Genomic DNA, 4,631 nt, shown 5'->3' with positions numbered 1-4,631 from the left:
TTGTCTTATATTTATTAGGTTGCACGAACAGTTTTAAATAGCTACCTAAAAACCTTTCTGCTTTCATTTTATACATTGGGGAAAAAAATACCTTGTGAAGGGAGAAGACCGCACTTCTTAAAAGGACCCAAATTCCTGTGCTCACCAATGAAGCCTCGGGACACGCGCTCGGCCAGATTTTAATATCGGGTTTAAAATGCTCTTCCAAAGACATTTTCTGTTTGAGACGTATTAAACAAGCTTTATTTAATAATGCTCAATTTGACTTTTCCAATTTAAATATGTGCTCTGATCAGCAACCATTTGATCCCGGTTTCGTTCCAGGCTGAAGAATAATTTCTCTTGGTCGTTTTTCTTCGGTTCTGGGTTGATCCTGGGGCCGAGTGGCTGCTCTCGAGTTCCCTGCATTTCTCGAGTCTGTACTGTGAGTGGAAAGACACAGGGCCATAAAAAGCCTCTCCCAAAGCTGCTGTATAACGTTTACATTGTGTGTCCTCACATCTGTCTGGCTGAAGACAAAAGATACCATTTAAAAGACTCCTCCTAACTGGATAATTATACGGAGAGATTTTATTTTTTAAAGTAGAGCATCCGAATGCAAAGACATTCCCCAGGCGGTGTTCTTTTTCTAGATATATTCTGCTGTCTACCCTCTGCTTTTCCCCTATTCGGGGATTTTTATAAGAATTGTTTACACCAAATGATCATCCATCAGCGGTCAAGGATTTTAAGACAGCAGCAACAACAGGGAGAGTTATTTTAACATTTTAGTTCAATGTGTTTTACAAGAGGGAATGCCACTGTAGATCCCACTAACCTTAGGAACATTTCAGATCGATCTTTCAGTTCCCGTCATTACTATTCTGATTTTACTAGCATGCTATTTAAAAAGCAGACCTTGAATTTTGGTTTTATCTTCTCACGCCACCTTCAGAAAATAGCCACCATGAAGCCCGTGACCCTGGTCCCCCTCTCGAGGTATCGTAAAGCCATTCATAACGGCATAAATGACTGACAACACTCCCGGATACCAGCCCGGGGTAAGTCAGACGGTGGTGACGGTGGGAGAAACGCTGTCGGTTATCCGTGCACCCTCTCTACAGCGACTGTGATCCCAGCCTGGGAGGAGGGGTCTTTTGCTGTGAAAGGAGCATTTATTAGCGCAGGGCCAGCGCCTGGTTTATGGACCCCCGCCGGGTGGGAGGATGCCACCCCACCCCGCCTGCAGCCTGTGTCCTGGCCTGAAGTGTTTACCGTCAGGGTGATTTACACCATCCAGGTGTTCATTTGGGAAGCATCTCGGCTCTGAGCTGACGCAGCGATTACAGCGGGTTTGCAGACTGGAGAGTTTTTCTATTCATCAGGGTCCAGGGGCCAAAAAGACAGTTTTCGTAAACGCTGGCCCAAAGCAGCCTCCTCTCCTGTGATTCCACAAAGGAAGGCTGAGTGACCATGTTAGCCAAGCTCCCCAGTGCCCTGTCCATGTTGGAGAAATGGCCCCTTAGTGCAGTTGCCCTGCTCTCTCACGGATCCTCTCATCAGATCAGTTCCTCCCGGCAGTCCCTGTCCTCCGGGCTTTGGTGGCCGTGTGGATGCTAAGCCGGGCTTTCCTTCTGCTCCTTTAGCACCCTGGGGCTTTCAAAAGGGTCTTGCTCAGCAGATTCTTTTCTTAATGGAATTTGGGGTTCTCAGATGAGCCTGGAGTGATGGCGATTGCTCCATTTCTCCCCAGCCCCACAGATCAGCCTCTGCTGGGTGCTTCCATTTTAAGGGATGCATTTTCCAGGAGCCGCTTTCTCGAGATAACCACTCTATTATTTTTGCTCACTTTTCAGCGCAGGTGATGGTGTTATTGTTTTGTCACTGGGTTTCCACAGGGAGTCCCTGAGACCTATGCCTGGCATAATTTGAATGCCGAATTAAAACATGCCCCAAGACACTAAAAATGGCCTTTTTGTTTGATTAAAAAAAAAAAAATTTAAAATTTGTTTTATCACATCCGTCTCATCTCCATTTAAAGGAGTTTGGACATTTATTAACATATCCATTTTTACACTTGTACTAATCTTTTCTCCAGCCACTTCTGGTACTCTGATGAAAAAACAAGAAAATGTATTTTTTGCCTCATAGAACTCTTTCTACACACACACACACACGCACACACACACACGAGAGTGAGGGGAGGATTCTTGTAGTGAAGTAAAAGATGATTCTTTGTCTATGTTTAATTTTTGCAAATAATGTTTTGCTAATCCTGAAAGTAACTTTTTTACTGATCCTGAAAATACTGATGCTGAAATTTTAAGAGCTCATTTCATCTTAGCTGGTTTTCTCTGCCTGACGAAATTCTCCCAGAATAGTTTTTTTGCACCCTTGCAAGATGGGTAAACATAAAGCATTTGGTCAAACACAGGTGGGTTAAAAAGGGGGAACCATTTGATCCAGTTTTAGCAAATAATATATTATTCCTTCTGCTTTGAACTCTACATTTAAAATAGTCTTTTACGCCAATGATTTGAATACTAACAAATGCACCTAAAAAGCATCCAAACTTCCCATCTGTGCTCTTTTCTCCCTGGACTATAAATATGTAAACCTCCCCAACAGAGTGAAAATAGCATTGATTTGCCACACTAAACAGGGAAACCTTTGCACCAGCAACAACTGTTTAAAATTACTGGTCCTGGGATGACGAAAAAAATGGCAGAAATAAAATAAAATTTTTCATTTCCAAGCATCAAGTTGAAGCCCTTTGAAGCGATCATCGGCTCCCTGGGAAATGCTTTTTCTGTGTCACCTGGCACAGCCAAACATTAAAAAGAAACGTGGAAAACATCACACTGACCCACAGAAAATTGAAAGAAAAGTACTGGAGACCACTTCTCACCCTTGCTATAGACAGAATAAGTATGTGCGTTTGTGAACCTCAACTGTTCATCTAAATATGTTGCTTCAACAGATGTCCACTCGTGGATACAGACACATGAAAATACACGAGACCATGCTCTATTTTAAAGAATTGTGGGAGTGTTGAATACTCAAACCCATCGCACAGCACCAGGGCAGCTAAGAGCACAACTGAATGAAACCACCAGAATCATTTATTTTAACCTCCACTGGAGCTGTCCCCAAAAAGCAGGTGACTATTGAAAGTGCTTTTTTCTGTTTTTGTTTTTTTTTTTTAAATTCTAAATAACAAGAGAGATAAAAATTAATGTCATTCTATGGGGTCTGAACATTAAAAGGTACGAGAGAGTTAGCCAGGGCCTGCTAAATGGCTAAACAGATTAGTAGCCTTATTCTTCAACATATAAACATCTGAAACCCGTTTCCTGTTTAAGAAAAAAAAAAAGTCTAGGTGGATGACCTCGGGCACTTTTTTTTTATTAACAAATGTGAATTGTACATCATGGTGGAAAAAAAAATGGTCCACACTTGGTGGTCTTTCTACAGTCTGTATATGGGAGACAGAGAAAAAAATACAAAAATAAACGTTACCTTCTCACTTGCAGGGTGGGCAGTGCCATTTCTGCAGCCGTCCAGGGCTCTGGCAAATGTTAAGGCTGTCACTGCAGACAGAATCCCCATGGTCTGTCTGTGTGCCTCGATAGAGTCCGAAGAAAAACATTCCTCGCATTCCTGACGGTTGGTCCTATCTCCAGGCCTTGGACTCGGCCCGCAGGCTTGTGTCACCCCGTCAAACGGCCTAGGCCACGGCTAATCTAAACCCCTGCCCTCCCCAGCCGGCCCTGCGGCAGGGTGGAAACTGGGACCAATTTGCTGCCTAAACCCTGAGGATACAGCAAGTTGATTCTCGACCTTTAAGGACACCAGCTGCAGTTTGTTCAGCCGAAAAGAGCTTAGCGGTTCTGGCACATTCTGACAAGATACATTTTATAGGGTTTGTGCTAAAATTTGATATTGGAAGTTGGGATTCCAATTTTATGCCTCCAGTGATAACAATAGCAGCTGGAACCTTTAAGAGATGTGTGTATGCCTTCTATCGAAGAGTTACATAATACAGCTATTTATGTCCAACACCTTATAAGGGAAAGATTTCGCCTAAATGCCAATATAACATATAAGACTTTTTCATATTTAGATAGGATGAAAAAATCTACTATCAGTGCAGCATATAATTTTTGGTTTGGAGTATTAGATCTGTGGGGGCTTTCGACATTTTAAGTAAGCATCTCCTTGCTTTAATTTACGAATTCATCGAAGGGCCTTTTTACAATATTGTTTCTGTACAAAAGACAAATACCGATACCTGATTATTTGATTTTCCAAGTCCTTCTAATGAATGTACACAAAAGAAGGGCACAATTTCATGTTGTTTGATTTGACTTCTGTAATTCCCAGCATGCCATAAAGCCATTCAGTGATCCCTTATAAACCCAGGCTGCTTTTGTCTCCTGAAAATGGCTGTGGTTTTGGAGAGGAACTGGCTGACCAGAACCTTGATAATTCTGATGAAGGAAGAGATCCGCCGCTCAAGGAAGAAAGCCTTTCCCAGCAAAGAAACAGCAGTGCCCAGTTCAAGGCAGCATCTGCAGCTCGATTTCGGAGGGGCTTAAATCCCCTCCAGCTTCCCTGGTGATACCACAGCAAGCTTTCAGAGGAGGAATCCC

At 42.8% G+C, this 4,631-nt stretch overlaps 1 long non-coding RNA gene across 1 annotated transcript; it reads right to left on the bottom strand.

Annotated features, from left to right (window-relative positions):
* Positions 1 to 213: 213 nt before the first annotated feature.
* LOC105533215 lies at positions 214 to 3,729 on the bottom strand. Its single transcript, XR_001005090.1, has 2 exons — positions 3,499 to 3,729; positions 214 to 422 (listed from the first exon to the last, which is right to left on the bottom strand). It is a non-coding gene; the product is annotated as an uncharacterized LOC105533215 (long non-coding RNA).
* Positions 3,730 to 4,631: the final 902 nt, after the last annotated feature.

This window comes from Mandrillus leucophaeus, unplaced genomic scaffold (genome assembly GCF_000951045.1).
Source record: "Mandrillus leucophaeus isolate KB7577 unplaced genomic scaffold, Mleu.le_1.0 Scaffold10, whole genome shotgun sequence".
In the NCBI taxonomy this organism is placed as follows: Eukaryota; Metazoa; Chordata; class Mammalia; order Primates; family Cercopithecidae; genus Mandrillus; species Mandrillus leucophaeus.
The sequence above is the reverse complement of the archived record's forward strand: the minus strand, read 5'-3'. Positions and strand labels throughout refer to the sequence as shown.